General features: G+C 35.6%; 1 protein-coding gene across 1 annotated transcript in view; it reads right to left on the bottom strand.

Moving 5' to 3' along the window:
* The window catches only part of RunxA (RUNX family transcription factor Runt related A), a 184557-nt gene extending 159390 nt beyond the window's left edge, over positions 1-25167 (bottom strand). Inside the window, exon 1 of the mRNA XM_073973465.1 lies at positions 24376-25167. The gene's annotated coding sequence lies outside the window, so the exon portion shown is untranslated. The remainder of the gene's footprint in view (positions 1-24375) is intronic.
* Positions 25168-27864: the final 2697 nt, after the last annotated feature.

Raw genomic sequence — 27864 nt, 5'->3', positions numbered from 1 at the left:
TTTAAAAAAATCCACGACTGTTGTTCGATAGAAAAATATTCTTTAAAAAATCCATGACTGTTGTTTGGTGGAAAAGATATTCTTTAAAAAATCCACGACTGTTGTTCGATGGAAAAAATATTCTTTAAAAAATCCACGACTGTTGTTCGATGGAAAAGATATTCTTTAAAAAAATCCACGACTGTTGTTTGATGGAAAATTATTTTGTAAAAAATCCACGACTGTTGTTTGATGGAAAATTATTCTTTAAAAAATCCACGACAGTTGTCTGATGGAAAATTATTTTGTAAAAAATCCACGACAGTTGTCTGATGGAAAATTATTTTGTAAAAAATCCACGACTGTTGTTTGATGAAAAAATATTCTTTAAAAAATCCACGACAGTTGTTCGATGGAAAACATATTCTTTAAAAAAATCCACGACTGTTGTTTGATGGAAAAATATTTTTCAAAAAATCCACGACTGTTGTTTGATGGAAAAATATTCTTTAAAAAATCCATGACTGTTGTTTGATGGAAAAATATTCTTTAAAAAATCCACGACTGTTGTTTGATGGAAAAATATTCTTTAAAAAATCCACGACAGTTGTTTGATGGAAAAATATTCTTTAAAAAATCCACGACTGTTGTTTGATGAACAAAATATTCTTTAAAAAAATCCACGACTGTTGTTCTATGGAAAAAATATTCTCTAAAAAAATCCACGACTGTTGTTCGATGGAAAAAATATTCTTTAAAAAATCCACGACTGTTGTTCGATGGAAAAATATTCTTTAAAAAAATCCTCGACTGTTGTTCGATGGAAAAAATATTCTTTAAAAAATCCACGACTGTTGTTTGATGGAAAAATATTCTTTAAAAAATCCACGACTGTTGTTCGATGGAAAAATATTCTTTAAAATATTTACATTGTCATTTAACTTAAAGCTTTCTAAGATTTAAAACAAGTTTTTCCGTTTCTACGAGAAACATCCTTTTGTAGGGATTCACATATTTTTATTAACATTTATTTATAATTTAATATTGCTTATTCAGTTTTTTTAATTAAAACACTTCTCAGCATATAAATAATATATCAACAACAATAATATCAAAAACTGTACACTTGAATTAAATGAAAATCACAGTAAATCAGCAAAACAAAACAACATTTATATTTATTGTTATTTTGATTAAAAAATTAACAACAAACCATTCAAAAACAACTACAAAAGGTAGACTTACACAAACACACACAAACGCATAAATATACTCCCAGCCAATCACCAATACAAAACCTTGAAAAATCATTGAAGTTTACCGCACTTATTTACCACAAGTTACACCACGAAATTGATAATTCAACGGTTGACCAACTAAAAAACAACAACAGATCCACCATCAACACCGTCATCCGGCAGCATCAACATAGGCCGACAACAACAACAACCAAAACCCCCATCAAACATCATCGCTGCTGCCTTCAAAAACCGACCAACAATAACAACAACAACCACAACACAAGCCTATGAAAACAAACACAAAATAAAGGACATTGTCAATTGTATAACAGCAAAAACAGAAAAAAAAAACAAAAAGACAACAACAACACCATTGAATTCTATAAACGAATGCATGGAATGATAAACATGCATTCATAAAAAAATCTACAAAAAAAACACAAACACACTCATTTATATACAAATAGTACTCCAATCAAACGAATCCACTTTGTCGGGTGATACATAGCATCATCACACGAAACAAAAAAAAACAAACATTTATTCTATTCGAAAACTGCGATTGAAACAAAACAACAGTTTTGTAAAAAAAAAATCATTTAAAAAATGAGCCACTACCCGACCACTGACGTTGATATGAGCAATTTTTTAAATTACAAATGAAATGAAAGGTCAACGTCATAACCAGTCAATGGAAGTCAAACGTAATGAGATGCTGTACTATTGTCGGAATGGGGTAGCTCAGAAGAATGAAGCAAATATTTCTGTGTTTTTTATTTTTATTGAAATGTGGCGTTTGAACAGTGTGGGGTTAGAACTCTATCGATTTATGGAGTAGTGAAGCAAATATATTTTCCCCATTCAAGTGTCAACCTTTCCCATTGTTGAATAAGAAAGAAAAAAAAACAGCCAAGGAAGCAGCTAGCCAGATTAACATGAGAAAGCTCCACCAGATATTAGATGGTCTCACAAATCAAAGTTGCACCACGATAAAAGCTGTAAAAGTTCGCAATGGTAGATCATTTCAAAAAATATAACTCCAAGAACTCCACTAAAATAACGAAATGTACAGCTGTCCAATGGAAAATATGTTGAATACGAGTATATCATGTAAACCTCGCAGGTTGAACAAAATAAAAGAAGCAATTAGAGCATCCAACGTGGAAGAATTGCATCGTTATAAAGTTACCCATGAAAGGCATCTGAATGAAGTTACCCAAGATGATTCTAACAGCTGGAGAGGATTGACCATATTCAAAGAGAAACTGTGTAGACAGACCAATATCAGACGCGTCCTGATAGAGCAGGCTAACAGGCTATGAATGGGAAACTTCCTGTATCTATTGTTCATCGATATCAAGAAAGTCTTCGACATCATTTCACCAACTGCCATGTGGGAAACATTGAGCAGAAAATAATCCGAGTAATAGGAGCAGTATATGAGGGTGCAAAATTCTCACTTATTCACAATTTACAATGGATGATGTTACAAATGCCATTAGGAATGCAAAATAATCCAAAGCGTTAGACACTGAGGAAATTTCCATGGTAATACTGAAACAGCTCGATGAGCCAGAGGTTGAGAATTTGTCGCGAGCGTCAGAAACAGCCTTCCAGTTGCCGATCATATGCATGTGTTTCGTAAGCAGCACAACACTACAATAGCGATGCACGCCATCTCCACACATATCAATGAAGAACTTAACATAAAGACTAGCCGTGCGATAGGAGAGTGTTGGTGGTGTTCGACTTACCAGAAAGTGCCAATTTGAGGACATCATTTTGAAATTGGTCGGGATGTAGTCAGCTCCGAACAGTCGCATGCGTAACAATCATACGCATACGTAACGGTCACAATGCCGCCTGGAGCGGCACAAAAATACAAAAAAAAAGATTATTTTCTATTTGGCCCAATATCAAAGAAGTTATGAGTATATCTTTGCATATAGTTTTTACAGAATTCGTAATTTTGGCACCATTTCACTCAGAGTTCCCCATATGTACGTGAAATTCATTCAAAAAGTTCACCAAGGAGAGATGACATCTTCGGAAACTGTTTAACAGCTACCTTTTCTGTATTCTAACCGCTTCATACGGCATTGTGACCGTTACGTATGCGTATTATTGTTACGCCTGTGACTAAACTCATATTTTACCAATCCTACCGCCGGTTCACTAGAATTTAATTTGGAAATAACCTTTACCATAATAACCCTACATAGGCGGTAGAGAATGAATTATGGTCTGGGTTTACGACAAAGACGAAGCTTGTAATTTAACATGATGATCAGATAATATTTAGCGGGTAACATGGACCGAAAGTTTTGTCTGAAAATTGGTAATTTTTTATGTAATGGCTATATCTTTTTCCTGAAAGATATATATGTTCCACCTCTGTCAACCGATGCCAATTATGTTGATGTACGTGGTCGGATAACAGAGTTACAGTCTAGTATATACAGGGATCCCACAGTTTTTTATGTGTGGTGTAACTACAGTCACGCTAGAGGTAACAGTTATATTTTAACTGACAAATTTTTGCACGATGTTAGAGGTTTGGTCAAGGAAAATGCCAATAATTTTAAAAAAATTTAGGATAATATTTAGCATTTGAAATTGACCTTTGTGGAAAATGTATTTGATGGAAATTGTATAAATGTGTCCAGAGGATGTGGTGTAGGGTATCACATGGTCGTCCTCGTCCGATTATAGCCCTCTCTTTTTTTAATTGTACAGGGTAAAATCGCATAATTTACTCATTACCATCTAACGAGTAAGGGTGGCACAGAGAGTTGCGAGTTCAACCATCACCGCCGGCAAACACATTTTTGGTTTGCAAACATTTTGGAACCACTAGCGCCGAATAACCCGTTACAATGAAATGTAGCCAAGCTATCTTTTGCATTACAAGTAAGCTGAATAAACTAGGGTTACTTCTTTTAAGTGTGTGTTCGATTTCAAAAACCGTTTGCATGCAAGCGTTCAAAAAATCATAAGCTTGGTGCAGCACGTAGATTTAAATCAGAAGTTTGTCCAATTCCAGCTGCAGACACAAACAAGTAAAAAAGTATCAGTCGGCTTTGCCGACAGAGATATACCCTCAGCCTATGTATATTGAAAAAATTTTTTCCCAAAATACGTATGTATTTAAGGGGTTTTAAAAAATTTGGGCGTTTGAACCGACAAAAATGTTGATTAGGATTAAAGATCAAAAGTTTTGCGGAGGAGATACTAAAAGGAATGGATCTACATTGACCATTATGAAAGTGGATCTCCAGCCACTACATATGGTGCCATAGGGGATTTTTACACCCTCCGGGATGTTTGCTCAAGAAGTATGGGCCTAACCCTGAAAAAATGTTTACCATCGTAATTGAGACAGCGAATGCAAGTTGCTTCAACAAAAATCAAAGTGATTCGAGAGCAGGTCTTAAAGTGAACTTATCCGAAATTTTGTGTGGGAGGTTCCGGATGGAGTGGACAAATACAGTCCATATTTGAGCCTGATCTATATCTAGTAGATATATTAGGATGTGTAAAGTATAGACCAATTCGGCCACTCCCTTCAAGAGTTACCGTACGAACAATTTTTCCGAACATTTTTGAGCTTTTGTGGGGGAGGTACCTGAAGGAGTGGACCGATATGGCTTATCTTCGAACTTAAACTATGTTTGGACAAAATATTACTAAGACCAAACTTTGGACCGAATCGGCAGACCTGTTCGAAAGTTATTTTGCCCTCCAACCTCCTCACACGGTGTCATAGGGGTTTTTTGCAACTTTCAGGCTATTTTCTCAGGAAGTATGGACTTGCCCCTGATGAAACTTATACCGTCGTATGGAGGGCAGTGAATACAAGTTGCTAAAGCAAAAATCAAAGCGATTCGAGAGATGGTCCTACACTGAACTTTTCCAAATTTTTGTGTGGGAGGTACCCGACGGAGTGGACCAATTGAGTCCATATTAAAACCTGATCTAAGTCTGGTACACGCTCCACGATGGGCAAAGTATGGACCATATCGGTTACTCCCTTCAAGAGTTATCGTGCGCACAAATTTTCCGAACATTTTCGAACTTTTGTGGGGGAGGTACCGGAAGGAGTGGACCGATATAGCTCATCTTCGAACTTAAACTAAGTTTGGGCAAAATATTACGAAAGCCAAAATTTGAACCGAATCGGTTCATCCGTTCGAGAGTTATCGTGCGCTCCAGCCAGCCAGACAGACAGACAGACAGACAGACGGACGGACATTGCTCAATCGACTCCAAATTGTTTGAAACACATTTCGTCCAAACATACTTGGGGTCTAAAACCATTATTTCGATGAGGCACATTTTGCCCGTATGAAAGTGTATATACCCTTCATAGCCTAAAGGCTGAGGGTATAAAAATATGGATTTCTACATTTTTATGTTGGTAATTGGAGTTTTTGTTGGCACAATAGAAGCGGTAACTTGTTATAACGCCTATGGGTTCAAAACGGTCATAAGGCCCAACATGAATTGTGGACTTTTCACTACTATCATTTTATTCATAAGGCCCAAATTCGTTCAAAATATAATAGGTAAAAACTGTTTTTGATAGCTCTCGAACGGATCAACGGATTCGGTCAAAAATTTCGCTTTCGTAATATTTTTTCCAAATTTAGCTTAAGTTCGAAGATGGGCTAAATCGGTCCACTCCTTCCGGTACCTCCCACACAAAAGTTCGAACCTGTTCGGACATTTTGTGCGTACGATAACTCTTGAAGGGAGTAGCCGATATGGTCCATACTTTACTCATCGTGAAGTTTCTACCAGACTTAGATGACTCACTCGGTCCACTCCTTCGGATACTTCCCACACAAAATTTCGGATAAGTTCAGTTAAGGACCTGCTCTCGAATCGTTTTAATTTTTATTGTTGAAACTTGTATTCATACGACGATATAAGTTTCATCAGGGGCAAGCCCAAACTTTCTTTCAATTTGGCCCCCATAATATCTTGTCCAAACTTAGCTTAAGTTCGAAGATAAACCCTATCGGTGCACTTCTTCAGGTACCTCCCCAACAAAAGTTGCAAAATGTTCGAAAATTTTTTGCGCACCATAACTCTAGAAGGCAGTGACCAATTTGGCTCACACTTTACACATCCTAATATATCTATCAGATATAGATCAGGTTCGAATATGAACTATATTTGACCCCCCCTTCGGGTACCTCCCACACAAAATTTAAGACCTGCTCTCAAATTACTCCAATTTTTTTAAGTAACTTGCATTCGCTGTCTCAGTTACGATGGTACAAGTTTTTTCAGGTGCAAGTCCATTCTTCTTGAGAAAACAACCTGAAAGGTGTAAAAAATAGAGCTGGCAAACCATCGATATTCCCAACATTAGATATTTTCGATATAATGTTTTAAAATATCGATTGCTATCGATATTATCGTTAAGTTGTCATCACCATTAATTTGGAAATGAAAATGGCGGAAATGTCAATGATTTTCTTGAAATTTTGCACAAGTAGTTCACAGAAATGTGAGGAAGAATAAACAATTGCATTTATTTTATAAAAAATAAAAAAAATACATTTTACTTTACCGAAAAATGTGTACGTGTGACTACGGGCTTACTTTCTCACACACACATAACCGAAAAGTAGCGAAATTTCTATTTATTTCACTGAATTTCAGGTTAGGGGTGTTTATTCCGATAATATCGATAGGTAAAACTATCTATCGATATTGAATTTTGAAATAACAATCGATATTATCGATAGTGTCATCGATTTTTTGCCAGCTCTAGTAAAAAACCGCTATGGCACCATTTGTAGTGACTGGAGAGCAAGATAACTCTCGAACATATTTGGTCCAAAATTTTCGCTTCAGTTCAAAGATGGGCAATACCGGCGCACAATTTCAGGTACTTCCCCCCAATATTTAAAAAATCACTAAAATCGTATGCACGATATATCTTGAACGGGGCAACCAATTTGGTCCAAACTTTGGATCTCCTAATATTTTGTCCAAAATTTAGTTTAAAAGTTCAACATTTGTGTCTAAGTACAGTGTATGGTATCTTCGAAGATCCTTTGGAAATGTATACAGATGCTGTTCGTTGTTTACAGCGATATTATGTTTTCCGTGGACAAGTCCGTGCTTCCTGCCATACTGTTCCAAAAGTTATCTATCGAAAACCTATGACTCCCAAAATAAGATCCATTTGCTTAATTTGCTATGTAGGTCCATTCCTTTAAGTACCTCCTCCGCAGCACTTTTGAACTTTAATGCTAATAAACATTTTTGTCGGCTAGTTCAAATGTTTAAAAAGGAGCATAAAATTCTGAAAAGACCCTAAATACATTCGATCTGTCCGTAGATGAAAGTTTCAATTCACATAGGTAGAGGGTATATCTCCGTCGGCAAAGCCTACTCATACTTGTCCTTAACCAAATGTAACCAAATTTAAATGGAAGGTGCTTACACCTGGGAAGTTTTTGCAGATTCTGAAACTACAATGCTCATAGATGAGAAATATCAAGAAACAAAAAAAATCGCTGGAGGGATTTTCGAATCAATCGCGAATACATTTTAGGGGTTCTTTAGGGTTTCACGATTTTGCTTGGAAACCGGGAGTTCTATGTAAAAAAATGTTGTAGCTGTGAAAATTCTCCACAAGATTGTCCTTTGTGATATTTTCGTTGGTTTCACCGTTTTTGAGATATAGAAGTTCAAATTGAGACATGCACTGACTGTATCGCCTCCTTATAAAACAATATCATGCTCAGTGCGCCTTAAGTAACTTTTGATGAAAACCGCTTAACATAGGAAGATTTCGCGGATTCTGAAACAGCAATGTTCGTAGGTTTTTATCTTAAGTCTTCAAGATTTAGCTTGGAAACCCAAGTCATATCAAAATGGGACTAAAAAAATGTTGAAGCTGTGAAAATTCTCTATAAGACTGGATGATTTATTTTTTCCTAGGTTGTACCATTTTCAAGATATATAAGTTTAATTTGGGAAATTGCAGTAATGACATTGTTTTATAAGGTGCGATACAGTCAGTGCATTGTCTCAATTCGAACTTCTTTATCTCAAAAACGGTAAAAGCTACGAAAATATCATAAGGGTCAATCTTGTGGAGAATTTTCACAGCTACAATATTTTCTTTAGGCTCATTTACATAGGACTCGCGGTTTCCAAGCAAAATCGTAAAACCCTAAAGAACCCCGATGTATTTGAAAATTCCTCCGGCGATTTTTTTTTTTGTTTCTTGATATTTTTCACTTATGGGCATTGTAGTTTCAGAATTTGAAAAAACTTCCCAGGTGTAAGCACCTTCCATTTAAATTTGGTTAAGGCACACCGTGAGAAAAATTTTAACCTAATTAGCTGTAATTTGACATTTGACATTCTCAGTGGTCACGAAACTTTTCCTCAAAAAATCGTTAACATAGGACCAATTTTTTGTAAAGACTCATATAACGGTACCTCCCAATTTTCGGTATTTTTAGGATTTTAGCTACAATTTGTAACAGAACTAACTGTAATTTGACATTTGAAGTTCTCAGTGGTCACCAAACTTCCTCACTACAAATCTTAATTCTTAGTGGTCACGAAACTTCTTCACTAAAAAAAGTCCATGTTTTGGTACAGCTCCCATATAACGGTACCTCCGGATTTTAGGTATTTTAAGGTTTTCAACCGATTTTAAACCGATTTTAGGGTGACATATTTACCAAAAATTATGGACATTGTCACGTTTTGGTATGGCCGCCATAAAGGTTCCGCCCGATTTAAGGTACTTTAAAATTGTTATATCGACGCCTCCAAACAATAGTATGCTAAGTCGACTTAGCATGTTTTCAAGTTCTTTACATTTTTATATTTAAAGTCTTTTAACTTAAATTCTGTCAAATTTTGGTAATAATCGGACAATCCGAACAGAAGTTATAAACAAATATATATTTAGCATAGTACTGAAGGTCAAAGAAATTTCCAAACTTTTAGAGCTTGTCCTGCAAAACTCACTGTTCAGAATTAGCAAACTATTATTTGGAGGTGTCGAACGTCCTTCAACTTAAATTCTGTCAAATTTTGGTAATGATCGGTCAATCCGAACAGAAGTTATAAACAAATATTGACTTAGCATAGTACTGAAGTTCAAAAAAATTTCCACACTTTGAGAGCTTCTCCTGCAAAACTCACTTTTTAGACTTAGCATACTATTATTTGGAGGTGTCGATATACTTTTTTCTAATTAAATTGGCTGTAATTTGGCAACCAAAATTGTGGACAAAGATCCACATGTTCTTATAGCCCCCACATTTTTATCTTCTTTTTCTAATTATATTGGGTGTAGATTGACAGTTAGGGTTCCCAGTGATCAAAAAAACTTCGACAACAAATATTATGGACATAGGACCACGTTTTGGCTATGACATAAACGTAGCGCCATATTCATGTTCATTGAAAATTTATATGCTTTTTTCTGCTTCAATTGGCTGTAATTTGGCACCTAGTACAAGGACGAAAACACTTGTCAATCAAAAATTGTTAACAAAGTTTCACTTTTTTGTATAGCACCCATTTAACAATACCACCCAATTTCAAGTACTGTGAAATGCCATATGACAGCCAATTTCGGTCGAAAAAGAAAAATTGGCTGTCATATGACATTTTGAATTCCATGTGGTCAAAAAACTGCAGCCCGATTTCAGGTACTTTCAAGTTTTTATCCCTTTTTGATATATCCTCATATATGTATTTTAGGTTTTTAGCTCCATTTCCTGACGTAACTAGTCATAAATTGGATCTGCTAGTGGTCAAAAAACTTATCGCCCAAAATTCTATAGGAAAGGAAACTCATTATTCCATTTGCTTCACAATATTTTATGGTGGAGGATATAAAAAGTTCGGCTCGGCCGAACTTAACGCTTATTGAAACTAAAGAAACCAAAAAAAAATAGGTCAAAATAGTGGAAATACGCAATTTTTGCAAATTTGTCGAGAAAAAAATAATTTCTCGGAAACTGAAAGAGACATTGTGTTAATTGTTTTTTATACCCTACAGCGAAAGAAGAGAGTGCAAAAATGTCGTATCCACAGGAAAAAATGTGAAGTGAACAAAAAACTGCAAACAATCCAAAGTAGAAGTGACAGATTGATGTCCGAAATCTTAGTCAATTGATGTTTTTGGACAAGGTAAACGATCGAAACCTTAAAACTCTTTACCTTACACTTCGTAGGAAGGATCTGTAATAAGCTCATGTATTTATTTAACTTCCAAAAAATATAATAAAACTTTTATAGTACAACATAAAATAAAATATGATTGAACCACATTATCACCCCTTTGTAACCGGCCTATTAAGCTATGACAAATTGAGGTGACGGTGTTTTTCTACTTTTTTATAGCCCTGCATGTTTTTTAGAGGACGAGTTGAACAAGTGGTCAACCAACTCAACAACCGCATACAATTACAATAAAAACATTATGGTTTATAAAATAAAAACAAAACAACAAAAAACACCAACAACAAAAACAATTCCATGAAATATTTATTGTTGGATATTTTACAAAAGACCATCACGCCTTAGGCCAAAACAATTAAAAATAAATTAAATGTTTATATTTAAACCCCGAGGAGAGGAAATCTACAAAACTTTTATTAAATTAAAGGTTAAGTTGGAAAACTAAACAAAATTGGGGTGTTTTTTGAATTATAAATTAAAAAAGGTGGGACAAAGCAATGCATAAAAAAATAAATATATAAATAAATACATAAAAACCTTCTAAATTATTAAAGAAAAATATGAGAGTGTCTGATGTCCTTTGAAAATAAAAAATGATTGGCTAAAAAAACTATTCTGAAACATCCAATTCTAATTGGGCTTTTGTTTCTTAAAAAATATGCTTAAAATTTCAAAATAAGTGGGCTTTAGGCCCTTAAGAGTTTTTCCTAAAAATTCCGAATTAATTGGTCTGATGGTCTTAGGAAAAATATTCGTATAATTTGGGCTGATGCTCCTTGAAAAATATGCTTAAATATGAACACAGAATTGAACTGACCATCCGTTGCTTGAGTGTCCTTGAAAACAATATTACCATATTCAACATTCAAAAATATTCTTACAAACATACTCTGAGTTCGAGAGTTGGTCCCTGAATCCATAGCGAATTGTGTTGACAGTTTCGCCTGTTAGTCTTTCAAAAAATATACTTTAAATAAACATACATACATAGATATCTGTGTATGTGTGTACCTTTTCCCATGTAATTTCCCGGAAAATACCATCGCGCAACGCTTTAGTTATAATTACAAAGCATGATTCTGTTTTTAATTCAAATAAATGTTGGTAGGCATTTTTATCGATTTAATTTTAATGCACATTACGCATGAAAAACAACAACTCGTGGCCATTTCCACATAATACACAAGGCATGGAAAAGCTTTAACATACAGCAAAATACAAATGCAACAAACACACACACACGCAATATCACAACGAAAGGCAAATGCAAATGAAAATGAAATAAATTCGCAGTATGTAAACAACATTTGCAGGCGGCATAAAGCGCTGGCTTGGCTGGCTGGCTGTTTGGATGCTGGGGCAAAAATCTCATTTATTTTCATACGCACATTTCTAGAATTATTTTCATTTTATTTTCGCGGCTACTATAATTTTGTTGTTGGTGTTGCTGTTGTACTTATTTCCTTTTTGCCTTCTATGCATTATTGTATATATTCCGCATATCATCCTCATCAGCAGCTGCAACAACAACAACCTGACCATCATCATTTTACTCCGCTTTCATAGAATGAACAGAAAAAGAAAAAAAACACATCACGAAATAATAATAATGGACAGACCGGTAAACTTTCAGTCAAATGGACAGACAGACGGACTGCCTGAAACGGACATTTATTTATTTGTATTTTAAATTCAGGTTCATATGGTGCTTTATTATAATGCAGCCTACCCGTCCGGCTGGTGCTGCTGATGCTGCTGCATACATACAAAATTAAATTTATATTCTCCACATTATGGATGATGTCTAACAGCAGACATGGATGGCTTGATTATAATATTTTAATGCACGGCTTTAATTGAATGCGTCCGTATTCATGTGATTTTATGGAACAAAATCAAATTTAGCAAAGGTAAAATAATAACTATTCGATGATTGATGATTCCTATACAATTTAGTATTGGATGATTATTTGATATGTTATGAATGTTTTGTGTGTGAGTGTTATTTTGAAATATTGAGAAATCTGCAAATCATAAACCCCGTAGAATGAATGTTGGTTATTATAATTGCTTATGAAAATATTCCTTGTAATTTTTTGTAATTATCAGCTGCACCCAGAGATGTTTGTCATTCATTTCGTAACCACTTGAGATAATCACATTATATTGCCCAATTTTAGGTCAAACAAAAATGCATATTAAGAAAGATATGTAACTACATTATTATTTTAATTTGATCACTCTGCAGTCCAATCCGTCTTCCTTTGCAAAAGAAAATTGTTCTAGAATTGAGAACATCGCCGTCCTACACGTCCCAAGACGCTAAATAGCCGGGAAATACATTCCTAACTGGAATAGTAATTTCACGAACCACAAGGGTGAAATTCTTCCTTAGCTTTAGAAAATTTTATTTGTTCAGTAGATGTTACAAAGCACAAAGACTTAGTTAAATATTAAACTCATGAAGACTAAACGTGCTGAAAATAAAAGAGACTATTTTAAATAGTACGGCATTTTGTTTTTAAATAATACTTCTACTGAAAACTAATATTTTTGGCTGATAACACTGTGCAATATTTTAAGGTAATCTTGTGCAAACAATTTGAGGTGAGGTACAGACCCAAATGACTAAAACTCTAGTTGGGTTTTGTTGTGTCAGATCCAGCTTGGATTTTATGGCCCCATCTAAACATGGTTAAATATTGACTTTTTAAAGCAATTCTGGGCTATATCTCTGAAACCTCATCTGACCTCTTAAGCATATTTGTAGATACGGACAAGAATAAAATATTTCGAAAAACTACATTTATTGCCTCAAATTTTATAAAATATCGAACATTTCCATAATTTGTAGACATTTCGCACCATATCACCAAAACCGTCAATTTTTTTCTTAATGTTTTCTTTCGGAAAAATATTCCTGGAATGTAAAACACAACTCTTCGGAACATGCCATTATTGTAAAGTGTGGCCCCGAACCTCGGCAAGAATAGTATTTGATCATAGTTTATGCATGCATAAAATAATGAATATAGGAATTTAATTTTTAGACTAATTTAAGTGATTCATATTCCTGATTAACCACATAAAAATTTCTAGTCTTACGTCAAGTGATTTTCTAATAGCGATGAAGCGATCGGTTGACGATAACACCTGTCAAGTGAGCGAACCTTATTTCCATAGTAATTTCTATGCAATTGATGTTTTTTCTAAAATTGATTTCCTGTAAGATAATTAAAGGACGTTTGCCTATAAAAGCCTATAAAGCGTTCATTCCATTTAAGTATGTATTAAAAATGGTTCCGCACAAACCACTTTTAATTGATATGATTTATAAAATAAGGCTATAGTCGGGACGGGGCCGACCATGTGATACCCTACACCACTACCCCTGTGCATAAGCTTTTCACTGGTAAACATTTCTTTTAGGGAATATAATCCGACTACCACCAAACATAAAATGAATCTTTCCCTCTATATAAAGGAGATCTTTTCTTCTTCCATTGACGGGATTTCCTTTTGGAATACTCCTACCAGAAGCGGAGATATTCGCATAAGAAAAAAAAACGTAGACTTTTCTCCACATAAGCTTTTTGATAATTCCGACTCCTGAATATTATCCGACCATCACCAAACTTAACAGGCTTCTTTGTCTGTGGGACCCGCATCAACTCCTGCGTGATTACAAACAAATCGGAAAATGGGATGCATTACCGACTATTGCTATATGTCTGTTATTGGGCCACCTACGCCAACCTACTTTGCATCATTGTAAAGGTGAGATATTCTACTTTCCTTGCCAGGTTTTACTTTTGATATACCTCTTAAAGAAACAGAGGTATTGGCTTTCAAATACAACGTTGACCTTTTCTCCAAATACGTTTTTGCCCATTCCACCCCTGAATATTATCCGACCATAATCAAAATCGACAGGCTTCTTCCACTGTGGGACCGCCCTTAACCCCCAATTTTGGTGACGATCCGATCAAAATTGCGACCTGTAGCGCGATTTCAAAAAAAAATGAAAAATGGGATGTATTACCGACTATTGCTATATCTCCGTTATTGGGCCACCTACGCCAACCTACTTTGCATCATTGTAAATTTGGGATATTCTATTTTCATAGTCAGGCTTTGCTTTTGGAAGATCCCCAAACAAAGCTTAGATATTCGTCATTATTATTAAAATCGCGAAAATAAAAAGTAGGGTTCTATAAACGGCTATTGCGATATCTTTGACCACCTACAACAACCTACTATACATCGTTGTAAAGGTGACATTTTCTACTTTTATTAGTCGGTTTTCCTTTGATATACCCCTAATAGATGCGGAGATATTCGCTTTGAAATAAAATGTTCTCTTTTTCTCCAAATAAGTTTTTTGCCCATTCCGACCCATGAATATTATCCGACCATCTTCAAAATCAATACGCTTCTTCCCTCCGGGACCCTCATCAACACCCAAAATTTGGTGACGATCCGAGCAAAATTGCGACCTGTAGCGTGATTGCAAGGTTTAGATGGACAGACGGACGGACGGACACACATAGCTAGATCGACTCATATCGTCGAGACATTCATTTAGATATATATAAGTAAGGGTGTACGACCATTATTTCGGTGCGTTGCAAACTTTTTGGCCAAAACCAACTTATAATACCCTCCCTACATAGTGGTGTAATAAGATAAATGTATGTATGTATGTATGTAAGTAAAATTAATGAGAAAACAAACGCTTATGATATTTTGGTTATGTCGTGTGGCCATAATGCTTGTCAAATATTGTCCAAAAATCTGATAAATAAAAACTTTAAAAAGCATTTTTGCGGAAGCTTTTTTTATAATTAAGACCTTACGTAATCTTATGTAAAAACTCATCAAAATATCTAACTTTTTTACGAGGTTGTAAGAAAGATATAATCCTAATATTCACAAATATCCAGTGTTGGCAAATACATTTACAACAAAATCTTATCACGGTGCGCCTTAACTAAATTTAAATGAAAGTTGCTTACACATGGGAAGTTTTGCGAATTCTGAAACTACAATGTTCAAAGATGAGAAAAAACAAAAAAAGTCTTTTATTTATTATTGTCTTTTTAGGACGAAGGCCATTATTTATGAAAGTTTTTAATTAATTAATTGGATTAATCGAGCTAATATGGCCTAAGGAGTTTTGTATTGAAAAATGAATTCTAGCGAAATACCACACACTCAACCATTACGCTACGATCGTTTCGCCTGGTGGTTTAAGCCAGGCGAACGATCGTAGCGTAATGGTTGAGTGTGTGGTATTTCGCTAGAATTCATTTTTCAATACAAAACTCCTTAGGCCATATTAGCTCGATTAATCCAATTAATTAACAAAAAAAGTCGCCGGAGGGATTTTCAAAAAAATCGCGGTCACATTTTTGGTTTTTTTTTAGTTTTAACGATTTTGCTTGGAAACCACGAGCCCTATTGAAATGGGATTAACAAAATGTTGTAGCAGGAAAATTCTCTGCAAGATTGATCTAAACGGTATTTTCGTAGGTTTTACCCATGGTACAATCATTAAAAGGTAGGGCACAGCAAACATCTGATTACAATTTTTTCCTGAGGTCCTCCTATTGTGTCAAAACAATTTTGACAAAGTTGGCAAACGGCAAAATAAATTTATTCAAAATCACATTGGAAACATACAAAAACAAATATAGAAGATGTACAATTTTGAAAGCAGAAATGACTTCAACATTGTCGACGTGTTCTTGCATTAAACAATGGGGTCAGATGAGTGGAATATGTTGTGGATATGTGTTGTTATTGCAGCTTACCGATGTCCAACTTCCGTGTTGTGTCTGTTCGTAACAATAAATCTAATACTGCTAACGGCCATGTTTTTGTCGCTGAGAAGTCTATCAACATGATTCCTTTGGCAGAAGCTTCACTGGGAAGACAGAATTTTCGGACTGTTGGACCAAAGTCATTCTCCTTTCCAATTTCGGCATTAAAATCGAATAAAATAAATATGTAATGGGCAGGACAACTATCATGCGTTTCTTCTAAGCGCTCGTAAAATATATCTTTGGTCTGTTCGGACCCGCATGTGCCGGGGCCATTAGGTGTTGTTGTGGCGCCTTTCCCAATGCATCGTATATCCTGTATGGCAGTAATATCGGTCTTGTATTTTTCAAGTACATATTCCAAAGCGTAAACTGCACCTTCTGTGAAGATTCCGAACATTCCAGGTGCAGATTCGCTGTTTGTAATCCATAAAACTTTTGCGAGGTCATCAACGTAAGATGGGGGTGTTTTCAGTTTTTCATAATACGATCTTTTGGAACGATGGGTTACTAGCCCAATGCCCAGCTCAAGTTTTTAGCGTTCTTATGAGTAAACATGTTAGCTCGCTAACCTTAACAGATGATAAAGGTAGCTTGGAAGGTGGCACCACGGTGAGCTTAGTGACCACTGGGCCGGGCGAACGTTTTATATCCTCCGCCGTTAAGTTTTCTGAACTAAAATTTACAGGTTTCCTTGTATGGGGGTTATACCATAACGTGGACTTTATAAAAATTTTTTTGTGGAAATGTGTTTTAACCTCTGCAGATACAAAGTCTTAAATTACAAGGGCAAATTGCGCTAATACATTCAAAATTCTTGAAAGCGACAATTCGCATTATATGGGGCTATACCAAAACGTGGGCATACATATGTAAAATATCATATCAAAAAATATGACATTTCGCACCATATCACCAAAACCGTCAATTTTTTTCTTAATGTTTTCTTTCGGAAAAATATTCCTGGAATGTAAAACACAACTCTTCGGAACATGCCATTATTGTAGAGTGTGGCCCCGAACCTCGGCAAGAATAGTATTTGATCATAGTTTATGCATGCATAAAATAATGAATATAGGAATTTAATTTTTAGACTAATTTAAGTGATTCATATTCCTGATTAACCACATAAAAATTTCTAGTCTTACGTCAAGTGATTTTCTAATAGCGATGAAGCGATCGGTTGACGATAACACCTGTCAAGTGAGCGAACCTTATTTCCATAGTAATTTCTATGCAATTGATGTTTTTTCTAAAATTGATTTCCTGTAAGATAATTAAAGGACGTTTGCCTATAAAAGCCTATAAAGCGTTCATTCCATTTAAGTATGTATTAAAAATGGTTCCGCACAAACCACTTTTAATTGATATGATTTATAAAATAAGGCTATAGTCGGGACGGGGCCGACCATGTGATACCCTACACCACTACCCCTGTGCATAAGCTTTTCACTGGTAAACATTTCTTTTAGGGAATATAATCCGACTACCACCAAACATAAAATGAATCTTTCCCTCTATATAAAGGAGATCTTTTCTTCTTCCATTGACAGGCTTTCCTTTTGGAATACTCCTACCAGAAGCGGAGATATTCGCATAAAAAAAAGTTTACTTTTCTCCACATAAGCTTTTGCATATTCCGACTCCTGAATATTATCCGACTATCACCAAAATTAACAGGCTTCTTTGTCTGTGGGACCCGCATCAACTCCCGCGTGATTACAAACAAATCGGAAAATGGGATGCATTACCGACTATTGCTGTATGTCTGTTATTGGGCCACCTACGCCAACCTACTTTGCATCATTGTTAAGGTGAGATACTCTACTTTCCTTGCCAGGTTTTGCTTTTGATATACCTCTTAAAGAAACAGAGGTATTGGCTTTCAAATACTACGTTGACCTTTTCTCCAAATAAGTTTTTGCCCATTCCACCCCTGAATATTATCCGGCTTCTTCCACTGTGGGACCGCCATTAACCCTCAAAATTTCGTGACGATCCGATCAAAATTGCGACCTGTAGCGCGATTTCGAAAAAAATGAAAAATGGGATGTATTACCGACTATTGCTATATCTCCGTTATTGGGCCACCTACGCCAACCTACTTTGCATCATTGTAAATTTGGGATATTCTATTTTCATAGTCAGGCTTTGCTTTTGGAAGATCCCCAACCAAAGCTTAGATATTCGTCATTATTATTAAAATCGCGAAAATAAAAAGTAGGGTTCTATAAACGGCTATTGCGATATCTTTGACCACCTACAACAACCTACTATACATCGTTGTAAAGGTGACATTTTCTACTTTCATTAGTCGGTTTTCCTTTGAATAGATGCGGAGATATTCGCTTTGAAATAAAATGTTCTCTTTTTCTCCAAATAAGTTTTTTGCCCATTCCGACCCATGAATATTATCCGACCATCTCCAAAATCAATACACTTCTTCCCTCCGGGACCCTCATCAACACCCAAAATTTGGTGACGATCCGAGCAAAATTGCGACCTGTAGCGTGATTGCAAGGTTTAGATGGACAGACGGACGGACGGACACACATAGCCAGATCGACTCATATCGTCGAGACATTCATTTAGATATATATAAGTAAGGGTGAACGACCATTATTTCGGTGCGTTACCAACCAACTTATAATACCCTCCCTACATAGTGGTGTAATAAGATAAATGTATGTACATATGTAAGTAAAATTAGTGAGAAACAAACGCTTATGATATGTTGGTTATGTCGTGCGGCCATAATGATTGTCAAAATTTATCCAAAAATCTGATAAATAAAAACTTTAAAAGCATTTTTGCGGAAGCTTTTTTTTTATAATTAAGACTTTACGTAATATTATGTAAAAACTCAACAAAATATCATACTTTTTACGAGGTTGTAAGAAAGATAAATCCTAATATTCACACATATCCAGTGGTGGCCAACACATTTGCAACAAAATCTTATCACGGTGCGCCTTAACTAACTTTAAGTGAAAACAGCTTACATCTGGGATGTTTTTGTGGATTCTGAAACTACAATGTTGATAGATGAGAAAAATCAAAAAAAAAAACAAACAAAAGTCGCCGGAGGGATTTTCAAATAAATAGCGGTCAAACCCAGCAAAAATACTCATTACAAATTGGTCTACTTTCTCATTATTTTAACACGTGCATGTCATAGGGAGTAAGTACTTATTTTTTGGCACTTAAAAGTAAATAAATTTATCTTTATTTATCTACTTTTTATTGCCCAAAAATAAGTACTTACTCCCTATGACATGCCCGTGTTAAAATAATGCGAAAGTAGGCCAATTTGTAATGAGTATTTTTGCTGGGAAGTTCACATTTTTTGGGTTTTTTAGGTTTTCACGATTTTGCTTGGAAACCACGATTCGTATCGTAATGGGACTAAAGAAATAGTTGCAGCATGCCACTTTTTTGTAGGATTTACCATTTTTGAGATATTGAAGTTCAAATTGGGGCAATGGACTGACTGTATCTCATCCTTATAAAACACTGTCATGCACGGAGCGCCTTAACTAACTTTAAGTGAAAACAGCAGAAAACAGAAAAATCTCGATGTAGGGATTTTTAAATAAGTCGCGGTCAAATGTCACATTTTTAGGTTTATTTTAGGTTTTCGCGATTTTGCTTGGAAACCGATCGAAATGGAGCTAAAAAAATGTTGTAGCTGTGAAAATTCTCTAGAGGATTGACGTTTATGATTTGTTCCCAAGTCTTATCGATATGGCACCTGAGAAAATCTTATAACTGTAAAAATTCTCTACAAGATTGGCTTGTGTGATTTTGTCTAAGGCTGTACCATTTTGAGATATATAAGTTTCAGTTGGGAAATTGCAGTCATGGTATTGTTTTATAAGGAGACGATACATTCAGTCCATTGTCCCAATTTGAATTTCAATATCTCAACAAGTAAAAAAGTATCAGTCGGCTTTGCCGACAGAGATATACCCTCAGCCTATGTGAATTGAAACTTTTCGGAATTTTGTGGCCCTTTTTGGACATTTGAACTTGCCGACAAAAATGTGGATTAGGATTGAAGTTCAAAAATGTTGCAGAGGAGTTACTTGAAGGAATGGACGGACATAGTCAATTATGGAAGTGGATCTTTTTCGGGAGTCATATCTTTTCAATAGATATCGCGCCCACTAGTCATTTCAGTGGGTCATCGCACAATTGTTCGACCTGTACACCAGGAAGCATGAACTTGTCCACGGAAAACATAAAATCGCTGTAAATAGGACCACAACGAACAGGATCGGTATACATTTCCAAAGGATCGTCGAACAGAACCTAAACTGCTAAACTTTTGTGGGGGAGGTACCCTAAGGTACCTCCATTTTAGAAGATAAACTAAATTTGGACAAAAATATTAGGAGAACCAAAGTTTGGACCAAATTTGTTCAAGAGATATCTTGTGGACCGGTATTGCAATACTTCTCAAGAAGTATGGACTTGCCCCTGAAAAAACTTTTACCGTCGTAAATAAGGCAGCGAATGCAAGTTGCTTCAACAAAAATGAAAGTGATTCGAGAGCAGGTCTTAAAGTGAACTTGTCCGTAATTTTGTGTGATAGGTACCCGAAGGAGTGGACAAATATAGTCCATATTTAAACCTGATATATGTCTGGTAGATAAATTAGGATGTGTAAAGTATGGATCAGATCAGTTACTCCCTTCAGGAGTTATCGTGCGAAAAATTTTTCGAACATTTTTGAACTTCTGTGGGTGAGGTACCTGAAGGAGTGGACCGATATGGCTTATATTCGAACTTAAACTATGTTTGGACAAAATATTACGAAGGCCAAATTTTGGACCAAATCAGATGATCCGTTCGAGTGTTATGAGACACACGGTCTCATAGGGTTTTTTTTCATCTTTCAGATTATTATCTCAGGAAGTATGGAGTTGCGCCTGATTAAACTTTTATATAGTATGGGGGCAGTGAAAACAAGTTGCTACAACAGAAATCAAAGCGATTCGAGAGCAGGTCCTAATCTAAACTTATACGAAATTTTGTGTGGGAGGTACCCGAAGTAGTGGACCGATTGAGTCCATATTGGAACCTCATCTAAGTCTGATAGAAATTTCACGATGTGCAAAGTATGAATCAAATCGGCTACTCCCTTTAAGAGTTATCGTGCGCACAAATTTTCCGAACATTTTCGAACTTTTGTGGGGAGGACCGGAAGGTGAGGACCGATATAGCCCAGCTTCGAACTTAAACTATGCATTGGCAAATTTTGGACCAAATCTGTTTATTCATTCGAGAGTTATCGTGCGCTACAGCCAGACAGACGGACGGACATTGCTAAATCAACTACAAATTGTCTGAAACAGATTTCGTCCAAACATACTTGGGATCTAAAACCATTATTTCGATTAGGCACATTTTGCCCGTATGAAAATGTATATACCCTCGTTAGCATAAATGCTGAGTGTATAAATATGAAACCTTCAGTAATTCTAAAAAAAATACCTTTAAGTGCAACTTGGAATTGTCGAGACTGCGATATTTTACTTCCGCGATGACTCTTCAGGGTCAAGACAGTAATTACCATAGTATTGTAAAAAAATTTTAACCACTACGTTAAAAACTATCTTTGATTTTATGTTTTCTTAAAAAAATGTGGGGGAGGTACCCTAGTCATTTCACTGACCTGTACAAAAAGTAGCTAAACACCTATTCTCAGATCTAAAAACACCACATTCAAAATTTCCTTCAATTCGGTCCAGCAGTTTCAGAGGAGTTTAATTTCGACTTGCAGACTTGAAGCATTTAATATATACATATGTTTATAGATGTTCACCGATAAATTTTATGTAGGATCGGGTAAATGTAATAAAGGACATCAAAGTTTAGAATTTTAGTTTAAAGGGTGATCCCCACAATTTCTGGTCAAATTTTCAAGTCAATCGGAACAATATTGCCCTATTATGAGGGTGTTTTTCTCGAAATGATATTTAGTAATTTAGAAAATATATGCCAATCGGTTTATTAGTTTTCGTGCTAGATTTAGCACCGCATGAAAAATTGCTTTTATTGGGCTTTACAACTGGCTAAGGCTAAACACATTGGCTTACATCCCGTATAAAACTTGGCTATGAATTGCTTATAATTTTTATCACATTTAGTACTTATGATTTGTATTTCCCCTTAATTTTCATATTTCCATATTCCGTCCAGAATATACTCCTGCAAAAAAACCAATAAAACCGACGAAAACTTTCTTAATTTTTTCAATATAGATACGAATTGTACTTAATATTTATGTTCTGTAGTTGAATATTATATTCAAACGAATGTCATTTCTAAAGAATATGTAAGGAAAAACCAACAGATATAGCCTAAATATAGTAAAATGTTAAAAATTTGTGCACATTTTATTAATTTTAGTGTTACAGGAATTCGCTCTCGGAGTCTGCCCGGAGTCGTGAAAAAACTGGTCTGGAGTCGGAGTCGTTCCAAAAATACCTCGACTCCGAAACCATGGTAAAAACTCATCAAAATATCATACTTTTTACGAGGTTGTAAGAAAAATATAATCCTAATATTCACACATATCCAGTGGTGGTCAATACATTTGCAACAAAATCGTATTTAAAATATTTATTTGAAAGCAAAATTAAGAAATTTAAACGAAATCTAAACGAGAAAATTAACAAAAATCATTAAAAATGATCTTCGCCCTAAAAAGGCAAAATTTCAAAAAATAAAAAACAGGCTGAGCCCGGCTGGGATTTGAACCCACGTCCTTGAAAAACATATCAAAAAATGTTGTCATGGCGTGTTAGCGTTCAAAGCCAAATCTCATAACTTCAAAGTCAGCGCAAAAAGCGTTTGTCGCGAAGAAAATACATTTCTGTGGCCAAGTATCCGCGTTAATGTATAAAAACACATTTGCATTTGAAAAACGATAAGTTCTAGGACAGAGAAGCCATTACATAGTCGATACGTCCGAAGATTTGCTTTACCACCAATGAAACCAGGTAACGTAATTTGGTGACTATGTGGGTTCGAGTCCTTGGCTTTCCTTTTTCACTTGCAAATAATTTCAGATCATCAAGCTTAACTCTAAACGAGAAAATTAACAATAAAATTTTTATATTTCATTGCATCAAAAATGAGAAAATGAAATGTTTGGACACGATATACTACAAAAAATTAAAAAATATGATTGTTATGTTTCCCCCTTCAAAGACCACAAAGCATGCCTGCAGTAAAATCCTGGATTGGATACCACTTTGGAGCCGGAGTAAAAAGGTGTATTAGCTTCTTCAAAAATATTACGATATACACAGTGTGAACCAATTCGATTACTCCATTCAAGAGTTATCGTATTAGTTATCGTAGATCAACTCCGAATTGTTTGAAACCAATTTTGTCTTTTGGATTTAAAGCCATTATTTCAATGTGACTTATTTTTGTTGATAGCAAAGTGTATATACCATCAGTGACCATAAGGCTGAGGACATAAAAAGGCCACATTACAGATTATGCTACTTTCAAGTATGAAACCAAAAAAAAAAATAACAATTATTTTGTTTTATTTGCTAAAGTACAAAAGGTCAACAAGCAAAATACAACTATAAAAGTAATAATTTTTCTCTCTGTTCAGGGCATTATTTTGGTCTTATTTTTTTTAATTTATCGCAAAACATTTAAATCAATTTTTAAATGTGACGATCGGGACTCCCTTTTTCACTCCACGTTCCACAACAGCTGCTCATAAATATGTCGATAGAAACCGATTTTTTTTTTTGAGATATACATATATACTGGCAAATATACATCTGAAATTGTATCATTCGTGCATGGGAAACAATAAGTTAGAAAACTTTATTTCGTTTTTATGATACCAAACTCTTAGGTTTTTGAAATATTATTTTAATACTGTAGGCTGATTTCTTACGCTAGGCTAGAATTTTATTTTTTGGGGACCACAATGAGTTCTTATCAGATTGTTATAGCAGCATTTTGCAACTATCCGACATCAACATATTTTTTTCAAATTTTTGCCGGCATCAACATAATTTTTTTAAAAGAAAACGTATAAATTATTTTAGGCATATTATTAAGCTTACCGTATTAAAACATCTCTTTCTATGTTGTTTGTTGAAATTTTTGCAAACTTTAAACGGTTGTAGTTGAGCTTTTGTTTAAACAACTGAAATTCAAATATCTTTTCACTTTTTTTGCTTAAATTAATTCTTGTTATATGAATTTTCCTTTTTGCACTTCAATTTGTTAACACAATATTTTCTTTTGGATTTTCAACTTTAAATTTTACACAATTTTCACATTGACATAGAGGTTGTTGTTGATATATCGTTACACTTGCATACGCACACACACACATACGAGCAAACAAGCCAAGTGTTAATTATGGAAAATTTTGTGAACCGGAAATACGGCCGCCGAGTTAGTGGTCAAAATGTAAAGTGACACATAACTCAATGTAACACGTTAGATGCGTAACACACCATGGATGTGCTGGCGATGATGATGATGTTGTTAGTGTTGTACTTTTTGGCCACGAAAATCAGGAAAAATATCCCACCATAAAGATGGCCACGTTAAAGCAAATACTTAATACCACACACTCACTTTGTGATTATACACGTGTATGCACTTCCACGTACAACGGAGCCCAAAGGGATTGTACGAAACTTTGGCAAACCGTTTCTCGATGTTTGGTTTTCGCGTTGCACAAATATTAGGTGCCAGTCGAGTCGAGGATGCAAAAGATCCGTTTGGTTTTTCAGCAGGAGGAAACTTAATCACTTGTTCCGTTAAAATGCACGTTTGCAATTGCAATGAACCAACGAAACAAAACAACCGACCACCGTGAACGGTAAGCAGAAAGCTTGGCGAAAACAAAAATTCCAATCGAATGTGTGTTTCTTTGTCTCTTTTGATTGTGTTTAGCAATTCGATTACACGCAGCTACTACTATCGGTCGGAACGCATAAATGTTGTATTTCTATGCCACACATGCCAAACGAATCTCGGACATAATATTTATCGCTGACTGGCTGAGTACCGTTGGTAGTTGTAATGCCAAAACAGATTGGATGGAGTTTTAAGCAACGCGGATAGCACGAAATAAGCCTTTCGACCGTATTCACTTCACAAATTCAAATGTGATAACAAAATATCTGCCACCAAAATACAAGTTGGAAATTTTGAAATTTTCATAGGGAAAATTTTTCAAATTTCTATTTGAAAAGCACCATACAATGGCAGCAAAATAACAACAACCTGCCTAACAGCCAGCCAGCCTTCCGTTGCAAGGAAAACGACAACAAACCAAACCAGTTTTCACACACACACGAGTTCATATAATGTGATGTGATAAATGTGTGTGAGTAAGGATATAATTTACATACACTCACACATACACACGCATGTGAATCCTGTCTCGAAAGGGGTAGGGGGTATGCCACAACATATAAATGTGTTAATGCTGAGTTTTATGCACATGTTTTGAGTTAGTTTTCGCCCCAAAATAATGAGAATAAAAATTAAGCTCAAATGAAATGAAATGAAAGAGTTAAATCTACTACCTAGTCGGACATACAAACAAACACATACGCAGCCAAACATACCCTAAGTCATTTACAACACACATATCCTGGCAAGGCTTATCTTAGAACAATGGAGGTGGGTGGAGTGTTTGAAAACCAACCAGCAACAGCAAGAACAGCAACATAATCATCATCATCATCACCATTGCGAACCAATCTCAGCTGCAAAATTCCCCAGCTCTTTGCAGACATTATCACTTTGTGCAGAACCATGTCAACACAAAGAGAGAGTCTCTAACATAATTTGTGTGAATGAAAAGTTGCTACTGTTATTCAAAATTCAAATCTAAACGGATGCGGAAATATTTTAAAATTCCTCAGCTTCTTTTGGAACAACGGATAGGCTGAAGCTTTAACAAGACACACTTAAATCCAGCAGTCTTTCGATTTTTTTTAAAGATTCTTTACATTATTTTTTAATTTCCTTTCGTTGAAAGCAATTGCCAAACAATCATCTATCAGGTTTCTGGGCCACGAACCCGGCCAGTATTCAGTAAACAATAATACCCGCGATAAATATACATACATCCATGCATATGGGCGTTCATGTGTATGTCTCCTTGAATTGAGGATACTGCTTGCGAGATGGACATAAAGGATGTGGATGTGGCTGTGGATATGTTGGTATGTTACTGGTGTTTGTTTACTCCATCAACACTTCCGTAGTAGTGTTCCATTTCCACTTTCTAGAGCCCACCACATTCATAGCCACCATGTGATGGTCATCGTAGTCAGCAGCATCATCGTCATCATCATCAGCGGCAGCATTGCCATCACCGGCAACCACCACAACAGCCGCCATCCTTGATATAACCGACTATCTGTCCGTCCATCTCTGTGTTTGTTCGTCGCCGTCCGTTTGCATATGAAATCGTATGTGTGTCCATATGTTATTCATGTATACGACGGAAATGAGGTTGCACAGAGCGCACATCGGGCGACAGGTTACGCGGGAATTACGTACGCATGTAAAAAATACAAAAAAGAATTGAAATGCTGACGTTGTGCGTAATCAGCAAAAGAACAGTGGACACGAATTAAGTTATTTGAAGAAATATCATATGATTGTCGCCGTGTTCTGCGGCGTCAGCCTAAAACTATGCAACATACATTGATATCTATAATATGAATATGTTATTTATCGGCAAACTTCAGTTCTATCCAATAAATACCGTGGTAAATTAAAAAAAAAAAAACAAATTAAAAACAAAACAAGAGAGGGCTTTAGTCGGACGGAACCGACCATGTGATACCTTTCACCACTTCCTCGGCACTGTTATCCACGGAATTTAATTTATATGATTGCGACACGTTATGTTATTGATATAATTAATTGGTATTTTGCTTAATTACTTACTTACTTATGTGGCCCATTACAGAACATTTGTTCCATAGACCGAACTGAGAAAATATCTCCAATTATCTCTGTTTAGTGCTTCGCTTTTTGGAATACCGCGCCTTGTCATCTCTTCATCCACTTGTTTGCGCCATCTATTCTTTGGCCTGCCAATTCTGCGTGCACTGACATGTGGCTCGAATTTATACGCCTTTTTAGCGGGTTCATCATCGCTCATTTTTATTATATGGCCTAGCCAACGCAATCGCTGCATCTCTATACATTTAACTATACTGATGTCGTTGCATAGCAGATACAGCTCGTAGTTCATACGACGTCGATATTCACCGTCAACGAAGATCAGTCCGTAGATCTTCCGAAGAATTTTTCTCTCAAACACGCCAAGCACTGCCTTATCTGCTTGCGCAAGTACCCAGACTTCGCAACCATACATCAGCACAGGTAGTATCAGTGTTTTGTAAAGCGTTATTTTCGTTTGACGAGTTGTGGCTTTGTTTTTGAAGAGCTTACTTAAGGCAAAGTAGCATCTGTTGGCCAATACATTTCTTCCTTTTATTTCACAACTGATGTCGTTTGTTGTGTTTACGGCGGTGCCGAGGTATACGAAGTCTTTTAATACTCCAAAATTG

This window comes from Musca autumnalis, unplaced genomic scaffold (genome assembly GCF_047663935.1).
Source record: "Musca autumnalis isolate F117 unplaced genomic scaffold, ASM4766393v1 scaffold_3, whole genome shotgun sequence".
Classification (NCBI taxonomy): Eukaryota; Metazoa; Arthropoda; class Insecta; order Diptera; family Muscidae; genus Musca; species Musca autumnalis.
This window is presented reverse-complemented; position numbering and strand designations above follow the sequence as displayed.